Source organism: Lagenorhynchus albirostris, chromosome 4 (assembly GCF_949774975.1).
Source record: "Lagenorhynchus albirostris chromosome 4, mLagAlb1.1, whole genome shotgun sequence".
Lineage (NCBI taxonomy): Eukaryota > Metazoa > Chordata > Mammalia > Artiodactyla > Delphinidae > Lagenorhynchus > Lagenorhynchus albirostris.
Window position 1 is genome coordinate 14166319 of NC_083098.1, and position 26991 is coordinate 14193309.

A 26991-nucleotide genomic window follows, 5' to 3' on the forward strand; every position below is an offset into this window, starting at 1 on the left:
TAGTTACTTACACTATTTTATCTTCCAGGTCACTTATCCGTTCTTCTGTCTCCATTATTCTGCTACTGATTCCTTCTAGAGAATTTTTAATTTCATTTATTGTGTTGTTCATCATTGTTTGTTCGCTCTTTAGTTCTTCTAGGTCCTTGTTAAACGTTTCTTGTATTTTCTCCATTCTGTTTCCAAGATTTTGGATCATCTTTACTATCACTACTCTGAATTCTTTTTCAGGTAGACTGCCTATTTCCTCTTCATTTGTTAGGTCTGGTGGGTTTTTATCTTGCTCCTTCATCTGCTGTGTGTTTTTCTGTCTTTTCATTTTGCTTATCTTACTGTGTTTGGGGTCTCCTTTTTTGCAGGCTGAAGGTTCGTAGTTCCTGTTGTTTTTTGTGTCTGTCCCCAGTAGCTAATGTTGGTTCAGTGGGTTGTGTATGTTTCCTGGTGGAGGGTTCTGGTGCCTTTATTCTGCTTGATGAGGCTGGATTTTGTCCTTCTGGTGGCAGGACTGCGTTCGGTGGTGTGTTTTGGGGTGTCTGTGACCTCATTATGATTTTAGGTAGCCTTTGTGCTAAAGGGTGGAGTTGTGTTTGTGTCTTGCTAGTTGTTTGGCATAGGGTGTCCAGCACTGTAGCTTGCTATTCGTTGAGTGGAGCTGGATTTTAGCGTTGAGATGGACATCTCTGGGAGAGCTTTTGCTGTTTTGCTATTACGTGGAGCCAGGAGGTCTCTGGTGGACAAGTGTCCTGAACTTGGCTCTCCCTCCTCAGAAGCTCAGGCCTGACACGTGGCTGGAGCACTAAGACCCTGTCAGCCACATGGCTCAGAGGAAAGGGAGAAAAAAATGAAAGAAAGAAAGAAAAAAATAAAGTTATTAAAATGAAAAATTATTAATAATAAAACTTATTAAAAAGTAATTAAAACTAGAAAAAAAAAACGAAAGAAGAGAGCAACCAAACCAAAAAACAAATCTACCAATGACAGCAAGCACTAAAAACTATACAAAACAAAAAATACCAGACAGACAGAACCCAGGACAAATGGTGAAAACAAAGCTATACAGACAGAATCACACAGAGCAGCATACACATACACACTCACAAAAAGAGAAAAAGGAAAAAAAGATATATATATTGTTGCTCCCAAAGTCCACCACCTCAATTTTGGGATGATTCGTTGAGTATTCAGGTATTCCACAGATGCAGGTACATCAAGTTGATTGTGGAGCTTTAATCCGCTGCTCCTGAGGCTGCTGGGAGAGATTTCCCTTTCTCTTCTTTGTTCTCACAGCTCTCGGGGTTCAGCTTTGGATTTGGCCCCGCCTCTGCATGTAGGTCGCCAGAGGGCATCTGTTCTTCGCTCAGGCGGGACGGGGTTAAAGGAACCGCTGATTCGGGGGCTCTGGCTCACTCAGGCCGTGGGGAAGGGGGAGTGCGGGGCGAGCCTGCGGCGGCAGAGGCCGGCGTGACGTTGCACTAGACTGAGGCTCGCCGTGTGTTCTCCCGGGGGAGTTGTCCCTGGATCCCGGGACCCTGGCAGTGGCGGGCTGCACAGGCTCCCGGGAGGGGAGGTGTGTGGAGCGTGACCTGTGCTCGCACACAGGCTTCTTGGTGGCGGCAGCAGCAGCCTTAGCGTTTCATGCCCGTCTCTGGTGTCTGCGCTGATAGCCGCGGCTCATGCCCGTCTCTGGAGCTCGTTTAGGAGGTGCTCTGAATCCCCTCTCCTCTCACAGCCCGAGACAATGGTCTCTTGCCTCTTAGGCAGGTCCACACTTTTTCCCGGACTCCCTCCCGGCTAGCTGTGGCGCACTAGCCCCTTCAGGCTGTGTTCACGCCGCCAACCCCAGTCCTCTCCCTGGGATCTGACCTCCGAAGACCGAGCCTCAGCTCCCAGCCCCGGCTGCCCCGGCGGGTGAGCAGACAAGCCTCTCGGGCTGGTGAGTGCTGGTCGGCACCGATCCTGCGTGTGGGCATCTCTCTGCTTTGCCGTCTGCACTCCTGTTGCTGCATTCTCTTCTGTGGCTCTGAAGCTTCCCCCGCACCTACTCCCCATCTCCGCCAGTGAAGGGGCTTCCTAGTGTGTGTAAACTTGTCCTCCTTCACAGCTCCATCCCAGAGGTGCAGGGTCCTGTCCTTATTCTTTTGTCTCTGTGTTTTTTTTTCTTTTGCCCTACCCAGGGACCTGGGGAGTTTCTTGGCTTTGGGGAAGTCTGAGGTCTTCTGCCAGTGTTCACTAGGTGTTCTTTAGGCGTTGTTCCACATTTAGATGTATTTCTGATATATTTGTGGGGAGGAAGTTGATCTCCAAGTCTTATTTTTCCGCCATCTTGAAGGTCTCCGCATGTGTCTTTTTGCATTATGGTTTTTCTGGGTATATGCCCAGTAGTGGGATTGCTGGGTCAAATGGTAATTTTATTTTTAGTTTTTTAAGGAACCTCCATACGGTTCTCCATAGTGACTGTATCAATTTACATTCCCACCAACAGTGCTAAAGGGGTCTCTTTTCTCCACACCCTCTCCAGCATTTGTTGTTTGTAGATTTTCTGATGATGCCCATTCTAACTGGTGTGAGGTGATACCTCATTGTAGTTTTCATTTGCATTTCTCCAATAATTAGTGATGTTGAGCAGCTTTTCATGTGCTTTTTGGCCATCTGTATGTCTTCTTTGGAGAAATGTCTGTTTAGGTCTTCTGCCCATTTTTTGATTGGGTTGTTTGTTTTTTTAATATTGAGCTGAATGAACTGTTTGTGTATTTTGGAGATTAAGCCTTTGTCCATTGATTTTTTGCAAATATTTTCTCCCATTCTAAGGGTTGTCTTTTCATCTTGTTTACAGTTTCCTTTGCTTTGCAAAAGCTTTTAAGTTTCATTAGGTCCCATTTGTTTATTTTTGTTTTTATTTCCATTACGAGGTGGCTCAAAAAAGATCTTGCTGTGGTTTATGTCATAGAGTGTTCTTCCTATGTTTTCTTCCAGGAGTTTTATAGTGTCTGGTCTTACATTTAAGTCTTTAATCCATTTTAAGTTTATTTTTGTGTGTGGTGTTAGGGAGTGTTCTAATTTCATTCTTTAACATGTAGCTGTCCAGTTTTCCTAGCACCACTTATTGAAGAGACTGTGTTTTCTGCATTGTATATCCTTGCCTCCTTTGTCATAGATTAGTTGACCATAGGTGTGTGGGTTTATCTCTGGGCTTTCTATCCTGTTCCATTGATCTATATTTCTGTTTTTGTGCCAGTACCATACTGTCTTGATTACTGTAGCTTTGTAGTACAGTCTGAAGTCAGGGAGCCTGATTCCGCCAGCTCCATTTTTTTCCGTCAAGACTGCTTTGGCTATTTGGGGTCTTTTGTGGCTCCATACTAATTTTAAGATTTTTTGTTCTAGTTCTGTAAAAAATGCCACTGGCAATTTGATAGCAATTGCATTGAATCTGTAAATTGCTTTGGGTAGTATAGTCATTTCTACAATGCTGATTCTTCCAGTACAAGAACATGGTATATCTCTTCATCTGCTTGTGTTATCTTTGACTTCTTTTATCAGTGTCTTATAGTTTTCTGAGTCTAGGTCTTTTACCTCCTTAGGTAGGTTTTTTCCTAGGTACTTTATTCTTTTTGTTCCAGTGGTGGGACAAAATTAAGTTTACTTAATTTCTCTTTCTGATCTTTTGTTGTCATTGTATAGGAATGCAAGAGATTTTTGTTCATTAATTTTGTATCCTGGAACTTTACCAAATTCATTGATTAGTCTAGTAGTTTTCTGGTAGCATCTTTAGGATTATCTATGTATAGTATCATATTGTCTGCAAACACTGATAGTTTTACTTCTTTTCCAATTTGTATTCCTTTTATATCTTTTTCTTTTCTGATTGCCATGGCTAGGACTTCCAAAACTATGTTGAATAGTTGCAAGAGTGGACATCCTTGTCTTGTTCCTGATCTTAGAGGAAATGCTTTCAGATTTTCACCGTTGAGAAGATGTTGGCTGTGGGTTTGTCATGTATGGCCTCTATTATGTTGAAGCAGATTCCCTCTTTGCCCACTTTCTGAAGAGTTTTTATCATACCTGGATGTTGAATTTTGTCAAAAGCTTTCTCTGCATCTGTTGAGATGATCATATGGTTTTTCTCCTGCAGTTTGTTAATATGGTGTATCACATTGATTGATTTGCATATATTGAAGAATTCTTGCATCCCTGGGATAAATCCCATTTGATCATGGTGTATGATCATTTTAATGTGTTGTTGGATTCTGTTTGTTAGTATTTTGTTGAGGATTTTTGCATCTGTATTCATCAGTGATATTAGTCTGTAATTTTCTTTTTTTCTAGTATCGTTGTCTGGTTTTGGTATCAGGGTGATGGTGGCCTCGTAGAATGAGTTTGGGAGTATTCCTTCACCTGCAGTTTTTTGGAAGAGTTTGAGAAGGGTGGATGCTAGCTGGTCTCTAAATGTTTGATAGAATTCACCTGTGAAGCCACCTGGTCCTGGACTTCTGTTTGTTGGAAGATTTTTAATCACACTTTCAATTTCATTACTTCTGATTGATCTGTTCATACTTTGTTGCTTCCTGATTCAGTCTTGGAATGTTATACCTTCCTAAGAATTTATCCATTTCTTCCAAGTTGTCCATTTTATAGACAGAGTTGCTTGTAGTAGTCTTTTATGATGCTTTGTATTTCTGCGGTGTCTGTTGTAACTTCTCCTTTCTAATTTTATTGATTTGAGTACTCTCCCTCTCTTGATGTGTCTGGCTAAAGGTTTATCAATTTTTTTATCTTTTCAAAGAACCAGCTTTTAGTTTTCTTGATCTTTACTCTTGTTTTCTTTGTTTCTGTTGCATTTAATTCTGCTCTGATCTTTATGATTCCTTTCCATCTACTACCTTTGGGTTTTGTTTTTTTCTTCCTTCTCTAGTTCCTTTAGGTGTAAGGTTAGATTGATTATTTGAGATTTTTCTAGTTTCTTGAAGTAGGCTTGTACTGCTATAAACTTCTCTCTTAGAACTGCTTTTGCTGCATCTCATAGGGTTTGGATCATTGTATTTTCGTTGTCATTTGTTTCTAGGTATTTTTTGATTTTCTGTTTGTTTTATTCTGTGATCTTTTGGTTATTTAGCAATGTATAGTTTAGCCTCCATGTGTTTGTGTTTTTTTATGTATTTTTCCCTGTAATTGATTTCTACTGTTATGGCATTGTGGTCCAAAATGATACTTGATAGGATTTCAGTTTATTAAAATTTACCAAGCCTTGATTTGTGACCCAAGATGTGATCTATCCTGGAGAATGTTCCATGTGCACATGAGAAGAAAGTGTAATCTGCTGTTTTTGGATGGAATGTCCTACCAATATCAATTAAATCTGTCTGGTCCGTTGAGTCATTTAAAGCTTGTGTTTCCTTATTAATTTTGTTTGGATGATCTCTCCATTAGTGTCAGTGAGGTGTTAAAGTCAAAAATTACTTTTCTCTCTATGAGTGGACGTGTTTTAGAAAGGTTCAGTTTTATTTAAGTGAACAATTTGTGCATCCATTGATTGGAGTAGAGTGATTCGAATGGTGTTTGAACTCAATGTTTGTTAATTAGTCACTATTAAAAACTAAATTTTACTTAGGTAGTTTATTATTCTGTTTGTCACTTTAAGGAAAAACAATTTAGTCCTCACCTCTATCCCCTGTGTCAATTAATTCGTGTTTAATTACACATGAGAATTTAAACATGATGGATAAGCATGCACTCCCCTAATTTAATTCAGAGATGCCTCTGCCGCAGGCAGCAGCTCTATTATCTGTTTACCTTCCAGATCTTATTGAGCCTGACACCACAAAGATCAGATTTAATTACCATCTTCTCTTATTGCTTATTTATTCATAGACTTATTACCTTCAGTATTAATTTTACAGAATATTGTGGATTGTTTAATCCAACAAAATTCAAGTTTTTGAAACATCTAAAAGTTCATATGTACATTTCAGTAATGAGACTAAAGTAAATGTTAGCAATAAATTTAAACTAATTAAATGCATTTGCTGCCATAAAGTTGGAATCTAGGATACAATTAATCTCTTATATAACCCTGTAATTTTAAACTAATGTAGGTAGTTTTTGCACTTCAAATATTTCATGTCTTAAGACAAAGGGGCTAAATATAAAAGTTATAGAAGTAGAATATAATCTTATTTAAGAATAACAATTTAAAATAATTTCCCTAAATGATTTTAAGATCATTTGATTTTCTTTGACATTACATTGTATTGCATTTGTATTGAAGGTTTGGGTGATCATTTATTATAAGTAATATATATATTATTTGTCCTGAGAGTCTTTTAGAAATTAGAGGAAGTATTTAAACACTAGTAATGCTAGATGTAGTATGTATAATATTTTATTTAATTAATATTCTTCTTTTTTTCCCCCCTGCAGTAAACAATAAGGTGAAAAAAAGCATCATTCAGGCTATGGATAACATAAAATCTTCTTCGTAGAAATTTTATGAGTCATCTTTGTAAAGTATTTTGGGGAGAATTAGGTTCCCTAAACAATGTCTTTTCTCCTCTTGCTATCTGTAACTTTAGCTAAGTTGCTTATTTGCTCTGTATTTAAACAAATAACTTCATTTTTTTCTACTAATACTGATTTTCAGATCTGTTTTTATTTTCAATTGTTATTTAAATTAATTCAATACTTTTTTTTCAAAACAACTCTTGTAAGTACAGTTGATTTACAATATTGTGTTAGTTTTAGGGGTACAGCAAAGTTATTCAGTTATACATACATATATATCTGGTTTTTTTGCAGATTCTTTTCCCTTATAGGTTATTACAGGATATTGAATATAGTTCCCTATGCCATACAGTAGGTGCTTGCTGTTTATTTTATATATAGTGGTATGTAACTGTTAATCCCAAACTCCTAATTTATTTCTCCCTCACCCCTTCTCCTTATGGTAACCATAAGCTTATTTTCTATGTGAGTCTATTTCTGTTTTGTAAATAGGTTCATTTGAATCATTTTTTTTTATTGTACATATAAATGATATCATGATATTTGTCTTTCTCTGCCTGACTTACTTCACGTAGGATGATAATCTCTAGGTCCATCCCTGTTGCTGCAAATGGCATTATTTCACTCTTTTTTTAGTTTGACTAATATTCCATTGTATGTATATACCATGTCTTCTTCATCCATACTTCTTTATCCATTCATATACATTTCAGTTGCTTCCATGTCTTTGCTATTGTAAATAGCGCTGCTGTGAACATTGACATGTGTGTATCTTTTCAAGTTAGAGTTTTCATCTTTTCTGGATATATGCCCTAAACAAATAACATTATTATGATCTTTTTGAATAGGAAACTAATCTGCTCATTGTAAAACATTAGGGAAATACAGACAATAAAATGAAGAAAACAGATCTGTCCATTAGTTTCATCACCTCAAATAACCATAGATAACATATTGGTGCATTTCTTTCCATTGCTTATTCTAGGTGTGTATACATATACATGCATTTTCCTAATAAGTATCTTGTCATCAGGCATAACTCAGAGATACTGTGGGTTTGGTTCCAGACCACCACAATAAAGCAAATATTGCAGTAGAATGAGTCACACACAGTTTTTGGTTTCCCAGTGCATATAAAAGTTATGTTTACACTATACTGTAGTCTATTAATTGTGCAGTAGCATTATGTCTAAAAAACTACATATCTTAATTAAAAATACGTTATTGTTAAAAAATGCTATCTTCTCAGCCTTCAGTGAGTCAGAGTAGTAACATCAAAGATAAATGATCACAGATCACTGTAACAAATATAATAAAAATGAAATAGTTTGAGATATTGTGAGAATTACTAAAATGTGTTACAGAAACATAAAGTGAGCAAATGCTGTTGGAAAAATATTGCTGATAGAATTGCTTGACATAAGGTTGCCACCAACTTTCAATTTATAAAAAACACAGTATCTGGGAACCTCAATAAAATGAGGTATGCCTGTACATTGTAACTTAATTTTTTGATACTATTCTAATATTACATTTTGAGCATGTCTCATATTACTAAATTTTATTTAAAAGTATACTTTTAATATTTGCATTAGATTCTATCATTGGTTGCTTAGATTTCTTCCATTTCTCTGTTATTATAAATACATATGATTACCTTTGAGCATAGAAACATAGAGGAAAGAGCCAAATTCTGGAGTCAGACGTATGCAAATTTCAATTCCAAGTAAAACTGTATTTTTATTTATAACTTTATATTATTCAGTTTCACCACTTGTAAGATGGAGATAATGCTGATCTTGAAATATTTAAATATCAGAAGCACTACAGTAAAAATATTTTTATAGAACCCAGTTCATAGTCATTGCCAAATAAATATCAGTGTCAGAGTAATAATGGATAATCATTATTCTTTGATGATTCAGAATTCATTTACTGAATTCAAAATCAGTCTTTGAATTTATGACTCTTGATAAATTTCTAAAAAATAAATTACTAACAAAATTATTTAAGGTATTGAGATTTCAAAGAGTCATACGTGTAAGTTACTTTTCAGAATGTTTATATTGATTTATACTTCCATCATCAGTGTGCAGGTGTGCTGTTTTCTCCATACCCTTCCCAGTATTGAATATTATCAAAACATAAACTGATTTGCTTAGATGGAAACTCTCATAGTTGTTTTAATTTTCATTTGTTTTATTACAAGTGAAAGCTAAATTATTTTCATGGGTATGGTTCTTTTCTGTGAGTCATCTCTGCATGATTTTGCCTTTTATTTAGTATTTTTCTATTATATTAAGGGTGTACTAAACTCAATTATATTAAGGGTATTAAAACGTCTAATAGAACTTCATATTTCTAAAAAGATATTTTTCATAGCCTAGTATTTACCCTTCATTTTAATTCATAAAAAAAATTTTAACTGCAATTTCTATAGCAGAATCGTTTTAAATATCTTTTTCCACATTGAATCTTTTTTCCACATCCTTTACTGTCTCTCTCTAGCCTTTCTTGGATTAGTTTTCAGGGGTCCCCACTTTCTGGTCTTTTCTCTGGTCTCTTCATCTCTCACTTGGAGTTCAGTGCGTTTGAAGTTCAGTTGTGCCCTGATTCATATGGATCTACGTAGTAGGGGTCCCCAGCTCCCAGGCTGCAGACGGGTACTGGTCCATGGCCTGTTAGGGGCCGGGCCGCACAGCAGGAGGGGAGGGCCTGGCCAACGAGCGAAGCTTCATCTGCCACTCCCCATTGCTCCTGTTACCTCCTGAACCATCCCCATCCCCCTCCCCCCACCCCGTCCGTGGAAAAGTTGTCCTCCAGGAAACCAGTCCCTGGTGCCGAAAAGGTCGGGAACCGCAGCCATATAGCATCAACAAATAGGTAGACCACTTCACCAACACTGAAGAGCCAGTGAGTGCACAGAGAGGAAGCTTCCAGTTTACTTAAGGTGTCATAAAAGGTGCTGGGGCTTCTGCAAGCTCCCAGATCTCCTCAGGATGTGGGCTTTGGCTGTTGGCCAGGTGAGTAGAAGGTATGTGTCCTTGGCCAGCATTGCAGATAGGACCCAGAATATTGCTTGGTTGTGAACAAGTGAAGAACAACTAACTGTCCAAGGAATGTCCTCAAGGGTTCTCAGAGATTCGGGTCCTTATTTGGAGACATCGGTAATTTGGTGTCTGAATCTGCACATCCTTTACTTTGCTTTTTTTTAATACCTTGATGTCGTAATGATTTTGCCTAAAGATTTATAGACAACTTGTTTTAAAAATACTGTTTTTTCTTTGTAAATTTTGATCAGGATATCTATTCCTATTTTTAGAAATTTTTATTTCCCATATATAACCAAAATGAGATGTAATCATTTGTGCTTTTAATTTCTACTATCTAGCTGTAAAATAAATCATTCCAATCCATAGTGGCTTAAAGCCATGACAACTGTTCCCTCTCACTGTCTTCGTGGGTCAGGAATGTGCGTAGGGTTTGGGTATTTGCTCTGGCTCTCGTGCATTTGCAGTCAGTGACTGGACTTGGGACAGCAGGCAGCCGAAGCAGCTGGGGGCTCGTCCAGCATCGCTCTCTTTTCATGTAATCTCAGGGCCTGTCCATGTGGTCGGTCTACAAGGGGTAATTTGGGCTTCTTCACAGCACGGCAGCTTCAAGGCAGTCACCCTGCTAACATGAGAGCTGAACACTTAGATACTGAGTATTATAGCGAGCAAGGTGAGAGATGCATTGCCTTTTATGATCGACTCTGTAAATCACATAGCTTCACTTAATGTTAGCTTAAAAATTTGAGGTGGATCAGAGTTATAAGAAGAAAATGGTGGAATGGGAGATATTATTGTGATTATCTGCCACTGTCCATCCCCTGACCACAACCATTTACACCCTCCCACATGTAAAAAATGCTTATTCTTGCCATCAAAGCCCCTAAGTTTCCTTCCATTACTGCATTGCCTTCAAGTCCAGGATCTTGTCTTCTAAGTCAAGTCCAGGTGCAAATGAGGCTCCTTGAGTAAGGCTTCCTGAATATTGAAAATACTTAAACTGGAGGATTTTCTGAAAAGCTTTGAACTAAAGACATAAGTTATCTGCTCTTCACACAGCCAACATTTTATGGTATGACAAGCACGGGAAAATTCTATGGTCCCACCTGTTCAAAAAGGGAGGCTGCTATATTCCATAGCAGATCTCAAACCCAGATAGTCTTGCTGCCATTCGCTTAAGTAGGGGCTCAGTCTGTTTCTGGGAATTGTTCTCTTTGACTCTTGTTTCTTCCCACCGTGTCCTTGTTTTCGAAAAAAACATGGACTGTATTTATTCCTGACAAGTTTTCTCAACCTTTTACCTGTGCATGGAAGTTTAGAGGTCCAAAAACCACTTTTTGTTTGTATTGTTCTTGTTTCCTTTTAGCTCCAGCTGGTATAATTCTTTAAAAAGTCTTTAGGGTTTCTTATATGTTAATTTATAGTCCACTCTATTAGCAAAAGCCACACCCAGAAAATTTTTGAGCTAACTGTTCTTTTTTCAGGGGTTCCCTCTGACACTGTGGTAGGATGACACCCTTAAGATGGTTTTTTTTTTTAAATTGAAGTATAATTGACTTACAATATTGTATTCGTCTCAGGTATACAACATAGTGATTTGATATTTTTATAGATATACTCCATATAAACTTATTGTTGAATATTGGTTATATTTCCTGTACTGTAATTATATCCTTGTATCTTATTTGTTTTAGACCTAGTGGCCCTGTTTTGCCCCTTGCCCTGCTCTCACGCATAGGATTCTTAGTAGCCCTATTGTTGAGCAGAGAAAATTGGCTCCTATGCCCTTAAGATCCTTTGAAGGCCTTTTATCTGTTTTAAAGGATCTGTGAGGCCACCACCTTGATGTTCCTGAGGTGTTAATACAGGGTGTTTATAGTCCCATGCTCACCTTTACTTGTAGACCAGGTTTTTCTGGCTACACCTGGCCTTTTATCTTTTCCCCGAGGCTTCTTTTTATCTTGAGGCTCTTTTGCTCTCTGAAGTGATGGGGAATGAAAAGTGTTATTTTCAAACCCAGCAAGTTCTGTCTGTTTTTTATTGTTTTCCTCCAAATTTTGCTGACAACCGTAGAGTTCCTTTTGTAACTCGCCTCTCTCTACCCACACCTTACAAGGAGCAAAGGGAAAGCAGGTGCCCATCTCAGCACTCTACTCAGAAATCGCCTTAGCTTAGATCCTTGGAGCTCATCAGGTACATTTTTCTATTTTCCACATCACTGTGGACAATCGTATTAAATGTTCTTCAACTACGTAGCAAGAATCTCCTTTTCTCCACCTTCCAAAAACGTAGCTCTCATTTCCCTGGAGCCCTCACAGTCAAACCCTCTGAGGCCCAACAGGCTCCCGCTAACAATCTCATTCAGGCTTCCATCTGCTGTCTGGTCCAAAGGCCAGTATCATATGTTTTGAGTTTACTTGTGTTTATTATACCACTTCTCTTCTGGTATCAAAGTATGTTCTAGTTATTTATTGCTTTTTAATAAAGAACTATAAAACTTAGTGGCTTGAAACAGCAAAAACAATGTTATCCCCTCTCGTGGTTTCTGTGGGCCAGGATTTTCGGCAGAGCTCACTTGGGTGATTCTGACTCAGGGTCAGTGGTATCTGGAGCCAGAACAGCAGGAGACTGAAGCAGCTCGGAGCAGTCCAGGCATATCTCTGTTCATGGAGTCTCATGGACTCTCTGAGTGCCTGCCATTGGTAGTTTGGTCTTTCAGCATCATGTCCTCTGCATAGTCAGACTGCTAAAATGGCAGCCAAAGACTTCAAGAACTTGGGTTCTGATGAGTCAGGTGGGAGCTGAATCATATTTTATCACCTGGCCTTGAAGCACAGTGTCGCTGTCACTGTAGTCATAAGCTCATCTAGGTTCAAGGAAGAGAATTTATACCCCATCTCTCAGTGGGATGTAAGAAGAGCCTTTGGGATGCGAGATATTGTTGTGGCCATTGTTGGAAAATGAAATCTACCACACTTCTATCCAGTCTTCACAGGTTAACTTCAAAGTTTATGGAATATAGATATAGATGTTGATAGAAATATAGATAGAGCCTTTTTATTTTATTTTATTTATTTATTTATTTTGCGGTACGCGGGCCTCTCACTGTTGTGGCCTCTCTCGTTGTGGAGCGCAGGCTCAGCGGCCATGGCTCACGGGCCCAGCCGCTCCGCGGCATGTGGGATCCTCCGGGACCGGGGCACGAACCCATGTCCCCTGCATCGGCAGGCGGACTCTCAACCACTACGCCACCAGGGAAGCCCATAGATAGAGCCTTTTAAAAATAAATTTATTTATATTTATTTTTGGCTGCATTGGGTCTTTGTTGCTGCGCGCGGGCTTTCTCTAGTTGCAGAGAGCGGGGCCTACTCTTCGTTGCAGTGCACACGCTTCTCATTGCGGTGGCTTCTGTTGTTGCGGAGCACGGGCTCTAGGCACCTGGACTTCAGCAGTTGTGGCACGCGGGCTCTAGAGAGCAGGCTCAGCAGTTGTGGCGCACGGGCTTAGATGCTCTGCGACATGTGGGATCTTCCCAGACCAGGGCTCTAATCCGTGTCCCCTGCATTGGCAGGCGGATTCTTAACCACTGCGTCACCAGGGAAGTCCCTAGTTAGAGCCTTTTATGTTAACACAAAACAAAACAAACTTAACATCCTTGCCTTCATCCTCAGATTTTACTACTTAAACATTCAGTGAATTTCTAGTTACAGCACTTAATGGGGATCTAAATTTGATGTTTTTCTCCTGGCTAAGCCAAAATTAGGATTGTGGGTGGTACCTGTTTTAAGTTGTATCAAGTTCTCAGACATGCAGTGCTTATGAATAGTAATAGTTTTAACTGGCCAGCTATAGAAACCTTGTGTTTTTGCAAGAAAAGAAGAAAAACATTTCCTAAAAATTAAGAAAAATTACATTTCTTCCTAAAATCTAGCCCTGCATAAGAACTGACAGATTGTCTCAGTAATGCTTAAAATTAATCTCTTGAAATACCAAGAACATATGGTTGAACTTCATGAGTGAAGTGAGACCTTCATTAAAGGCGATGGATGTGCAGCTGCTGGCATCTCTTTTCTTCTTGGTCACATCAGCTTAGTTTGTCTTCTGTCACTATGTAACTGAGTCACGTGTGCTTTGGAAAATTTTTGACTGTTTTGGATGTTTGGTCTGCATAGGCTGGACCCTGTCACTGCATCTTATTGCTTCAGTCTTCCCTTGGCTTTCAGCGACAGTGCTCTCCAGCTAGCTGTTTTAGGAGTGCCAGCCATGCAGCAGCTTATGAAAGCCAAGGACCAGAAAATTGCTAGCTGTGTGAAACATGACTATGTCTTCCCAGGGCTGTCAAGGACCAGGTTCCAGTTAGTGCTCTTAACTGGATCAAAGGTGATATAAAATGAATGGAAAATACCAGAATAAATCATCACAGTGTATTGCAGTTATAGTACCTAAGGAAGTATACCACTTTTTAGCAATCAACCTGGTTTATTGACAGTGAAAATTCAGTCATCGTAAACTTGAAGGCAGCATTACTTAGTGCATTATTAACGGTAATTTGAATGATCTTTTAAAATATATGCCAAGTATGGTTATAATATAATAAGCTCTAACATAGGATTGCTTATTCCATGTCATAGTTATAATTTTGCCTCAACAGTTCTCCCTCAGGTAAATTTCTCTGTGATACAATATGAATTCCAGCAAGCAGCCTAGTGAAATTGGCGGTAGGTTTGTTCATTTAATTTCAACCTGATTTTTAAGACTACTGAATTGCTTTTAAAACGAAGTTAGATCATTAGGTAAACAGTAAACTTATAAAAGCAGCAAATGACAAAATAATATGACAACATTGAAAACTGGATCATAAAGTAACATAAAAGTAACATGAGGTGAGTAGATAATTGGAATGTCACATTTTGATAAATATTTTCAGCTCATTTCAATTTAATTAATTTAGCATCTTAATTGTATTATGAAGGGTATTAACAATTTAGTTTCGTGTTATTACTTATTCATGAAAATTGAACTTGTCCTTCATTTTCAGTAGGAAGTAAGATGTCCTATTTATTAGTTTTCTCCTCAAATTTTAAAACTTATTTTTTTCTAAGGAAGTCAGTAACTTACTGATTATCAGAGTAGTAATTGTGTTGAGTTTATGTGTTTGGCATTATGCAGGGGCAGATAAACCAAAATTTATTAATAATTTTAAAAGTCTTTTTGGGCCTTTATACTTCTTGCTTACCTCTCCTCCACCCATCCTCCACACAGCTTTGCAGGTCTTCTTATGCCACACTGCTTCTTAAAACTGCTCACTGGCTTTTCATTGCCAGGAGGATAAAAGTTAAAGTACCTTTTCTTTTCCTTTTTTTTCTTTTTTTTTTTTTTGCGGTACGCGGGCCTCTCACTGCTGTGGCCTCTCCCGTTGTGGAGCACAGGCTCCGGACGCCCAGGCCCAGCGGCCACGGCTCACAGGCCCAGCCGCTCCGCAGCACATGGGATCCTCCTGGACCGGGGCACGAACCCACGTCCCCTGCATCGGCAGGTGGACTCCCAACCACTGCGCCACCAGGGAAGCCCAAAGTACCTTTTCATAGAAGTCTGGGCCCTCCATGCCCAGCTCCTTCCTCCCTCTCTTGCCTTGTCTCCTGTCTCTCCCTGCACTGCAGCCTCTGCTTCATCCACAGAGACTTGCTTGTCATTCCTTGAATGGACTATACTAACTCTCAGAGCTCTGCCTTTGCTCTGCCTCTTTCTGGAATGGATCCTCCTCTGCCTTTTCTCCTAGACTAATTCTACTCACCCCATTAAGGCTTAGTTCCATGACTACCTTTCCTCCCTAATGAATTAGGCACTTGTATTTTTTCACTTATGCATAGCTCTTGCATTTCTTTTATTAATATGTATTATAGCTTTTGCCTGTGTGCTACTTGGAGGCTGGAGTTTTGTCTTATTTAGTTTTGTATGTTATAGGTGCTGGGTGTATATTAGCTATTCAAAATCGTTTACTGAAGGAATGAGTGATTGAATGAACTTATGGCCCATTTTATTTTTCATTTGAGTCTGCAGTCTTGAATCATCAAATGCTCTTTTTCACTGGTCCTCTATTCTTGCTTGGAGCATAGCAGTACCTCTCATTTCACATTTCAAGTATTTCTCAATTTTAAAAAATTTTACCAAGGAGGAGAGAGTGCTAGGCAGGGCTTGGCAGTGGTCATGTGTATTTGCAGAAGCTCATTCCAGCACTGTGCTGCTTTAATGTGTCTTACCTTCAACAGTGGGAGGCTGATAAGTCTTCATTATTCATTAATTAGGTGTTTGTATAACACCACAAAGAATGGTACTGTGAATATGCAAAAGTGCATAAAACATACCTCCTGATTTCAATTAATGTATTGTCTACTGGAAAAGAGGTACCTAATACAAGTGGGGAATGCTGTGCGTCTTCATAAAGGTACAGAAAGAATGCAAAGGCTGTTTTGAGCTAGAATAGCTCAGCTGGCTTTATCAGATAGAACTTTAACAAGAAAGGGTTCAGTAGAAGTTGTCATTCCTTTTGACTCACATGCTGTGAATTCCATGACAAACGGACTGTGCAGGAAATGTGTCTAATGTCTTGAAATTCTTTTAAAGAAAAATTGGTGGAAGTACAGTTTTTACATATGCAATTTGGATAAAATATTGTTTGGGGTAGGCAAATTAAGGAATCTCCGAAGCTTATTTTCTATGGAGTGGTTGACTTTTTAAATAAAATTCCTTCAGGTAGTTGGTGTGTTTTAATATACTTGTGAAAGCTGGAGGAGATGGGTATCTCAGCAGAGCTTGTAGGACTATAAAGCCACGTGATAGTTAAGTCGGTGTTTAGCTGATTGGTTTTCTTGCCTGAAATGTGACCAGGACTTGATGGCTTTTGCTTTTCTTTAATTTAGGTACCTCAGTTTAGGCATGATTATTAGCTCTTAAAAAACAAGAATTAAGTTGACACTGAAGAGTTGGAAAATGAGACATTTGACTACCATTAGGAGACTTTATTCTCTACTAGGTGCAGTCCAAGAAAAGGTACTCTGGTGTTTATTTGAACAATAGAAATGCCATCTGTACCTGATAAATGTATCTAAATATTTTAACCAATGACGAGATTCTCAGGTACAGCAGTTCTACTAAATAAACCCCATTTCTCCTCAAAGATGATTTCCCAGAGCAGTGCTAGTGGGTGAACTCTTGTCAGAACTACGTGCTACAAAATGATGTACCATTTACAGTGGACGGGATCATGTGACTCACACTAGAGGAATCCCACAGTTAATGTGACAAATAATCAAAAAGAATAATGTAAGCAGAATTCAACTACTATCTCAAATGTTTTGTGTATCATTTTTCTTCAGAGATACAAAGTTATTCACAAATTATAACCAAATATATCCCAGAATTTACAGGGAGAATACATTAAAGCAATGAATCAGGAATGGATATAACTGCATGCGGCATTTCCAAAAGAACTAATTTTCACCTAAATTATTTGAATTTCTAGAGGGAAGTGTTTCAATAATTGCTTTTATTTTTGTTGTTCTTAAGAAGAATTTGCTTAGGAAACTAATGTATTCCTAAGGTGTATTGCTCCTTTTCCCCAGGTATCCAGATAGAAATTAAACAGTTTAGGTGGGTGACAGAAATTTCAGATCGAATTTAATCTCCCAGTGGCTGTTTTTGTAATTAGACTAAAATATAAATCTTTCCGTGGCCTAAATTAGTGCTTCTCAACCTGGCTGGCTTATGAGAATCACATGGAGGGCTTCAGAGAATACTGATGACTGGCTCCTGCCTCAGTGATTGGTCTGGTATATGGCCTAGGCATCTGAATTTTTAAAAGCATTACAGGTGATTCTCATGTGCAGCACAGTTTAAGAACCACTGGCCTAAAACACCTACATCATTGAGTACTGTCTAGTTATTTGACTTCATTGTGTGCCCCCTCTCCCCTCCACCCTACCCCCGCCCCCTTTTTTACTGGTCACTTGGATACCAAAGATTGTTCTTATCCCAGGATTTTTCCATTAGCAATTCCTTCTGCCTGGAATGCGCTTCCTACAGATCTATATGGTTGTCTCCTCTCATCATTCAGGACTCAGCTCCCAGGGCTCTGCTTCAGGCAAGGCTTTTCTTAATCCCCCTCTCTAAAGCTTTTCCCCAGCATTGTCATATTATTCTGTGTTACTTGTATTATGGCCATTTTGGGGGGACCACGAGATGTTATATTCATCTGTTAGTCCCCCCCGGCCCCCAAGTAGAATGTAAAGTCCATGAAGGCATGTCTGGTTAACCATCATATTCCCAGCATTTAAAGCCAAGTCTGTCATATAGCAGTTTCCTCAATATATCATTTTTGAGTAAATGAATTAAAATGTTGATAGAAAAATGATTGTGGGAATATACATAATTATATCTTTTTTCTCTCCAAAAACAAGACCAAATATGGTATCATATTTTAAAAATTAGAATAAAGCCTTAAGATGAAATGAGTGAAAATGCCAACAGGCAAAGAAGAGGTAAACCTAGAAATGGGGCCGCCGCAGTGTCGAAACCCTTGGGGTGGTGACGTAAGCCTGGGCCGCCCGCCACCACGTGAAGCTCTCACTTCACAGCTGTACTTTGGGTCCTAACCATCATACCGAAGTGTGCCACACATTTGAAATCTTCATGTACTTTCTGGTTAACTTATATTTTAAGAACTATCACGTCCTCCTCCAAAAAGCCTTTGCTGAGCTCAGTCTCCAGGAAGAGTTAGGTTTCCTGTGCTCCGCTCATTTGTGTCATGGCCATTGCCAGTCTCTGTGTCACCAGTCTCTGTCTCCCTCACCAGCCCCTCTGAGAACAGGGATTGTGCTGTATGTAGTACCAAGCCAGTAACTGGTACTCAGCAAGTGTTTGGCTGGATGAAAGCATAAACAAATATGAAATACTCCAGAAGAAGCATTAGAACTGCTGATTAAAAATTATAAAATGGATTTGTCAGGAACATAAGTAAGTTGAAGAAGTTTTTAATAGAATAAAGCAATAAATAAGGGTATTCCAGGCCAACCGGGGGATGTGATGTTATGCACACTTAGGAAATTAAGCAAACATTCTTGGTGCCAATAAGTCTGAGCACTGGCTTCCAACTGATATGTGGCTTGTCATCTACACAAGGTTTTCATCACTCACTTGGGACTTTTTATACATTATTTACCCTTCCTGATAAACTTCAATAGCTGCTATTCAGATGGACGCATTTTCCAGTAACACCTGATATGCATTTTAAAATGTACCTTTTAATTGGTATTGATTGTCAGTAAACCCAATGATAACTTTCATCAGTGTACTTTGAACTTGTTGTTCTGCCCAAAAGAAAATGGAGCAATCTTTGGGCATATAAATATTTAAAATTCTCTGTGTAGAGCCCTGTTAGTTCCATGGTGCTATTGTTATAATTTTAGTACTTAAATACTGCTTAGGATCGCTCTTTCAGATGGTATCCTGCTTCAAAATCTCTATCACTACGGATAATTCTACCAGAAAGCTAGATTCAAGAGGAGAATCATGCAGTTGAAATGAACATTTTCAGTAACATTGTGGAATTGTTTATTGCGTCATTTTGTCACAAAGATGATAAAACAGAGAAAGACGAGTGAATACTCAGGACAAAAACGCTTGTCCGGTCCCCCCACATCATCCCAAAGTGTACAGTGTTATTATCACTGCTTTACTGCCGGCAGCCTGGGAACTGGTACACGCTTTCGCCTTCTGCTTTTAGGAGGAAACACTAAATTTGTCACATTTCTAAGAATGAGACAAGCAAGGAGAGCCAGGAGTTTTAATACCAGCATCACAGCATTCAAAGAAGTTTTCTGTCTTTTAATTTTTGAATCTGCACTCCCACGTAGTCAGATCTAGTTCTACACCAGCTCAAATGTTATTCCATAGAAATCAGGGTTCAGAGAATTCGGTTTGTTCTTTGAAAAGATACAGATGTGTGGAAGTGCTGCTCCGCACGGCATTTCTTGTGAACATATGGTTTGGTTGCTAGCAGAGTGTAATGTGGGATTTGTGTTGCGGGCAAAAGGGAAATGAAACCTAAAGGACAGAGCTGGGTCGAGATGGCTGAGTGGCCTATATTCTGTGCTGAAAGTTCGAACCCTCTGTTGTTGGCAAGAGGAGGTGTTGACATTTTGTTAAGTGTAGTAGCAGTGCAGAAGATTTATGGAGGAGAAGGCAGAGTGGTGACAGGAGACTCGATTGTGAGCCTTTCAGTATTTAAGGTTATATAAAAGCTAGACCTGAATTTTGGTAGGAACAGAGGGAAGGGTAGAGGGCACAAGCTCGAGAGCTATTTCAAAGACAGACTCTTGAGTATTTAGTCACTAATGAGAATTAGGGGAGAACAGAAGTGGAAAACTGAAATTTTTACTTTGGATGACTAACTAGTGGTACTGTCATTACCCAAGTAATGGGTGTGTGTTGCCATTATCAACAAAAATGTATATTCCTCAAATTGGAATACTTCAGTTTGTCCCCTAGGAATTTTTTTTTTCCATAAGAAAATAATCTCTACAGAGATATGGCCCCTCGGGTGTTATTGAAAAGTATAGTAATAAGGGCCAAGGGTTTAATGTGAAAAGACTCGAGTTCAGTTTCAGTCTTTTTTGAAACTTTGGCACATTAGGCTGTTCCTTACCTACTTTGAACTTCCATTTCCTCATATGTGAAGTCGGGGTGCTTTCCTGTTGGCTTGTCCTGATGATCAAATGAGAAAACATATGGGAAAACACTCCTTAAAAATATGCTGTATAGGGCTTCCCTGGTGGCGCAGTGGTTGAGAGTCCGCTTGCCTATGCAGGGGACATGGGTTCGTGCCCCGGTCTGGGAAGATCCCACGTGCCGCGGAGCGGTTGGGCCCGTGAGCCACGGCCACTGAGCCTGCGCGTCCGGAGCCTGTGCTCCGCAACGGGAGGGGCCGCAACAGTGAGAGGCCTGCGTACCGCACACACACACAAAAAAGAATGACAGTTTGTATATGTTTTTCCAAATACTTATACAAAGCAGTTATTTTGATCTAACGGTTCAATACAAATTCTCTTTGTAATAAAACAAAAATGTTATCAGGTTGATTCCTAAATTGACGTGCTGTTTGTTAACATTATTTCATCTCTTTATTGGATCGTGAAAGAAAAGTATAAGGATATTCTTTATCTTTACCTTTTCTGCTTTTACCACCCACCTATCCTCAGCCCAGTTCCAGCTCTGATCTTGGTCACTGTAGGCCAAATACGATAATGAAGCAAATTTGAGGAAGAAAAAAAAAAGAACCCTCCAAGGGCACTCCTGTGCAGTTTTCACCTATTCCACAGTAGTCAAATGAAATCAAAGCTTACAAAAACTGGAAAGATTGCTTCAGTTCATAAACAAATGGGACCTAATGAAACTTCAAAGCTTTTGCCCAGCAAAGGAAACCATAAACAAGACGAAAATACAACCCTCAGAATGGGAGAAAATATTTGCAAGGGAAGCAACTGACAAAGGATTAATCTCCAAAATTTACAAGCAGCTCATGCAGCTCAATATCAAAAAAACAAACAACCCAATCCAAAAATGGACAGAAGATCTAAATAGACATTTCTCCAAAGAAGATATACAGATTGGCAGCAAACACATGAAAGAATGCTCAACATCATTAATCACTAGAGAAATGCAAATCAAAACCACAGTGTGAGCCATGGCCATTGAGCCTGCGCGTCCGGAGCCTGTGCTCCGCAATGGGGGAGGCCACAACAGTGAGAGGCCCGTGTACTGCGCGGTGGTTGAGAATCTGCCTGCTAATGCAGGGGACACGGGTTCGAGCCCTGGTCTGGGAGGATCCCACATGCCGCAGAGCAGCTAGGCCCGTGAGCCTCAACTACTGAGCCTGTGCATCTGGAGCCTGTGCTCCGCAACAAGAGAGGCCGCGTTAGTGAGAGGCCCGCGCACCGCGATGAAGAGTGGCCCCCGCTTGCCACGACTAGAGAAAGCCCTCGCACAGAAATGAAGACCCAACACAGCCAAAATAAATTAATTAATTAATAAAAAAACTTCAGTGAGGTATCACCTCACACCAGTCAGAATGGCCATCATCAAAAAATCTACAAACAATAAATGCTGGAGAGGGTGTGGTAAAAAGGGAACCCTCCTGCACTGTTGGTGGGAATGTAAATTGATACAACCACTATGGAGAACAGTATGGAGGTTCCTTAAAAACTAAAAATAGAATTACCATAGGACCCAGCAATCCCACTATTGGGCATATACCCTGAGAAAACGATAATTCAAAAAGAGTCTTGTACCACAATGTTCATTGCAGCCCTGTTTACAATAGCCAGGACATGGAAGCAACCTAAGTGTCCATCGACAGATGAATGGATAAGGAAGATGTGGCACGTATAAACAATGGAATATTACTCAGCGATAAAAAGAAACGAAATTGAGTTATTTGTAGTGGGGTGGATGGACCTAGAGTCTGTCATACAGAGTGAAGTAAGTCAGAAAGAGAAAAACAAATACCATATGCTAACACATATATATGGAATCTACAAAAAAAAGAAAAAAAATGGTTCTGAAGAACCTAGGGGCAGGACAGGAATAAAGATGCAGACGTAGAGAATGGACTTGAGGACACGGGGTGGGGGAAGGGTAAGCTGGGACAAAGTGAGAGAGAGGCATGGGCTTATATACACTACCAAATGTAAAATAGATAGCTAGTGGGAAGCAGCCGCATAGCACAGGGAGATCAGCTCAGTGCTCTGTGACCACCTAGAGGGGTGGGATAGGGAGGGTGGAGGGAGATGCAAGGCAGAGGAGATATGGGGATATATGTATATGTATAGCTGATTCACTTTGTTATAAAGCTGAAACTAACACACCATTGTAAAGCAATTATACTCCCATAAAGATGTTAAAAAAAAGGTATGATTTAACTTGCTCTTGGAAATGTATAATATATGACAATATTCAGATCCACCAAAATGCAGATGTAAAAGATTTAAAATACTTTTGTCTCTCTGTATTACTCTTTAGTTAACTTTGACACCAACCACATTTCAAGAAAATTTCAGGCCCTGTCAAGCAGGACAGCCAGTAGAAACAACCACATTTTATATGTGAACCAGTCAAGAGTAACGGATATCTCATTCATTTCTTGTTAAAATTGGTTTGCTTTATTGTTTTCTTCCTATTTCTTCTCCTTTTTTTGAAATATGTTTTGATTAGGAAAATGTGGCATTAAGTTGCATAATGATATTCCTCAGCTTTACAAATTTAATTCTTCCATATGAAAGCAGATTCATCATAGAGCAGTAAAATAAAGCAGTGATGTTTTTATGAATGATCAGATTTAACGTACATTTCTATTTTTACTGCCTGTTAAATTTAATTATTCAGTGAGATTTTTATGAACTACTGTCATATGATTAATGAATAGTAAAAAAAAAAAAAAAAAAAGTCAGCTTAAATGTGGTAGACACGTATTTCCCTCCCCCATTGAGTTGGTTTTTGCTGAATCCTTCCTGTCTGGGATTTCCCCCTTTCCATCCTAAGGAATGCCTGGCGGTAGCTTGTTTTATTGAGTCCTGCAATCTTTCCTGCTCTCCTTTCAGCTGACGGAGATCCCTCTGGTAGGGGCGATTTCAGGATCACCTTTATGTCCCTCCCGCCTTGGAGAGGACGTTTCGTACTTTTTCAGGATATCATTTCCACTGTTCAACAAAATATAGTGTATTTTTTTCTAGAAATGTTCCATTTAATGTTCCATTAAATTACTATCACATTGCTAATTATGGGTATCTGTATAAATAAAAAGATCCTCGAATGAGTTGTTCTTGAAAAAGTAACAAGTATTGAGAGTTCGGCTCAGCTCTGTCTTTTTGGTGAAAGAAAAGCTTTATTTCAGTTGTAGGATAATCATAGTTATCTGTCATCTGGAATATTAGAACTACTCAGAGATTAATGGAGTAAAAAATTCTCATAAAGATTCTTATTGGCACATAGACAATCTAATTTCCATTTTGAAATGATAGAAAAATTTGAATTAATGATTAATTCCATAAATCTAAGAAATAAATATTAAAGATACATGATGATTTTAAGAACTGTACACTTTTATAAAAGTAGAAAATGCTTGAAATTATATTGCAAATATTATATTTCAGACACTTTTTGAGATTGTCCCTAGTGTTATATAAATATGTGTGCCTTTAAGAGGAAACCAAATGGAAATGCTTGTTTGTAGCTGGGAACTCAGCTATTTTTATTAAACATGAAGAGACATTAGTATAGTTTTATTATGAGTCAAGTTAGCAACAACTGTAGGAATAACGTGATATTCTTGATGCTTTTCACTATTATTATCTTATTTTGTTAAACATAATTGAGCTTTATTATTGATTGTGGTTGTATGCGTTCCACACACTATGAATTTCAAAACGATTTCTATTTATAAATGATAAAATGTTTAAGTTTAGTTTGGCATTAGTTGGTATGATGTCAAATACAAGTTTAAAAGGACATACATTCTTTGCTATATCATTTTCTTGTTTAGTATTTTTCTTCTTTTAGTTTACATATTGAATACAACATTGTTCTGGTTGAAAAGAACAAATGACCTATTTATTAACTGTGCAGTCAATACTTCTCAAACTAATAATGGGTAGGTACTTACAATAAACTGGCAGCGGTAAAGGTTAGTAGACTTATGTATGATTTTCCTGTGGGGTCTCGGGAGCCCGAAGTATTTATTACTTGAGAACAAAGAACCTTAGAGTTAAAGGTAAGTGACTCTGTATATGGTATGACTAATAGTAGCCCTATAAAGGAAAAACAAGGAGGAAACCATCCATAGTTTGCTTGTAACTAGGCACACTGTAGAGTCAGTTTTCTTTCTCCTCAGTCATTTACACTGGAAGTCATATATTTCCTCAGGTCTTTTTGAAAAATGATGACAAGCTTGGGTTACTAACATTTTCCTGTTTTACTAATATTTGCCCCCGAGGATTGTCTCATTCTTTATGTTGTTGGATAAATTTGTAGTATTCATATCTCATAAGTTTGTCAACAGTGTATCTTAAGGTCATTCATTTCTTAATCAATTTTTAAAAAGTTTCTTTACCTTACTAAGCATTCTGTCGAAACTGCATGGGAATTCAAATTAAGTTAGTTTAAAAACGGAAACAATATACTAATAAGTCAAGTATTTCTATTCCTTAATCTTCCATTTGTTGATTAGTTTATTCATTTATTCAGCTAACAAGTGAGTGGCTGTGTCTGTGCCATATATAACTTGAAAATGTACTTTAAGCTTTACTTCGTCCTAGGCTTTTTTGAAATTGTAGTTACTGGAAAGAGTAAATGGCCAAACGACCAATAAGCACATTAAAAGATACTCAACATTACAAGTCATTAGGGAAATGGAAATTAAAACCACACTGAGATTCTACTTTATAATTACAAGTACTGCTATAATAAAAAAGACAGATGATTACAGGTGTTGGTAAGGATGTGTAGAAATTGGAACCCTCATACATTGCTGGCGGGAATTTAAATGGTGTAGTCACTTTGGAAAACAGTTTGTTAGTTCTTTATGATGTTAAACATAAAATTGCCATTTTACTTAGCAATTTCACTCCTGCTCTTTACCCACAAGGAATGAAAATGGATGTTCACCCAAAAACTTGTAAATGAAAGTTCATAGCAGCTTTATTCATAATAGTTCAAAAGTGGGAACAACCCAAACGTCCATCAGCTAGAATGAATGGATAATTAAAAAGCCTATCTTAGACAATGAAATATTATTCCACAGTAAAAAGCGGTACTGATACCCAGTGCAGAGGTGCAAATATTAAACTCATTTTATTGTTGAGGAAACTAAGGTTATATAACTTACAAAGTAACTTGAGAAAGATGAAAACTCAAGTCGGTGTGACTTCAGAACACTCGGTCTCTACACAGGGATGAGTTGTTTTAAATCATTTCCCCCATCTGTCAGTCTCTTTTCTTTATGGCCAGACTTTTTTTTTTTTTTTTTTTTTTGCGGTACGCGGGCCTCTCACTGCTGTGGCCTCTCCCGTTGCGGAGCACAGGCTCCAGACGTGCAGGCTCAGCGGCCATGGCTCACGGGCCCAGCCGCTCTGCGGCATGTGGGATCTTCCCGGACCGGGGCACGAACCCGTGTCCCGTGCGTCGGCAGGCGGACTCTCAACCACTGCGCCACCAGGGAAGCCCAGTTCTTTGTATATTTTGGATAACAGTCCTTCATTAGATGTCTTTTGCAAATATTTTCTCCCTGTCTGTGGCTTGTCTTCTCATTCCCTTGATATTGTCCTTCTCAGAGCAAAAGTTACTAATTTTAATGCAGTTCAACTTACAAATTATTTCTTTCATGGGTCATGCCTTTGGTGTTTTATCTAAAAAGTCATCATATCCAAGGTCATAAGGTTTTCTCCTATGTTATCTTCTAGGAGTTTTACAGTTTTGCATTTTACATGTATATCTGTGATCTATTTTGAGTTAATTTTTGTGGAGGATGTAAGATATGTCCACATTCATTTTTTTTGCTTATGGATGTCCAGTTGTTCCAGCACCATTTATTGAAAAGACTGTCTTTGCCTCATTGTTTTGCCTTTGCTCCTTTGTCAAAGATCAGTTGACTCTACTTAAGTGAGTCTATTTCTGTGCTCTCTTTTCTGTTCCATTGATTTGTCTGTTCTTTCTCCACACTGTCTTGATTGCTATAGCTTTATAGTAAGTCTTGATGTTAGGTAGTGTCAGTCTTCCAACTTAGTTCTTCTTCAGTGTTGTGTTAGCTGTTCTAGGTCTTTTGCCTGTCCATATGAACTTTAGTATGTGTTTGTTAATATCCCAAAATATAACTTGCTGGGGCTTTGGTTGAGATTGCATTGAATTTATAGGTAAAGTTGGGAAGAACTGACATTTTGGCAGTATTGAGTCTTCACACCTTTGACTCTTTATGCATTCCTTACCCTATAGTCAAATCAAAGACAAAACCCTTTATTTTTTTTATAGGACACATCAGTCCTTTTAGTTTTGTCCACTGATTTGCGCTGATTAATTTCTTCATCTCATCTTCTTGCTACCCCTTAAAACTCAATATTAAAATTCTAGGGCTTCCCTTGTGGCGCAGTGGTTGAGAGTCCACCTGCCGATTCAGGGGACACGGGTTTGTGCCCCGGTCTGGGAGGATCCCACATGCCACGGAGCAGCTGGGCCCGTGAGCCATGGCCACTGAGCCTGCGCATCTGGAGCCTGTGCTCTGCAACGGGAGAGGCCACAGCAGTGAGAGGCCTGCGTACCGCAAAAAAAAAAAAAAAATTTCTAGCAGTTCCTTGAGAGAAATGTAGGCTAAGAGATTCCTTTCTGACTTTGTGAGGGCACT

General features: G+C 38.8%; 1 protein-coding gene across 2 annotated transcripts in view; it reads left to right on the plus strand.

Annotated features, from left to right (window-relative positions):
- BMPR1B (bone morphogenetic protein receptor type 1B) overlaps positions 1-26991 on the plus strand; it is a 424915-nt gene that overhangs the window by 230554 nt on the left and 167370 nt on the right. The window contains exon 1 of one of the 2 annotated variants that reach the window (XM_060147587.1): positions 14137-14266. The exons of the other annotated variant lie outside the window; for it this stretch is intronic. The gene's annotated coding sequence lies outside the window, so the exon portion shown is untranslated. Of the gene's footprint in view, positions 1-14136; positions 14267-26991 lie in introns of those variants that run through there. 2 annotated transcript variants of the gene reach the window in all.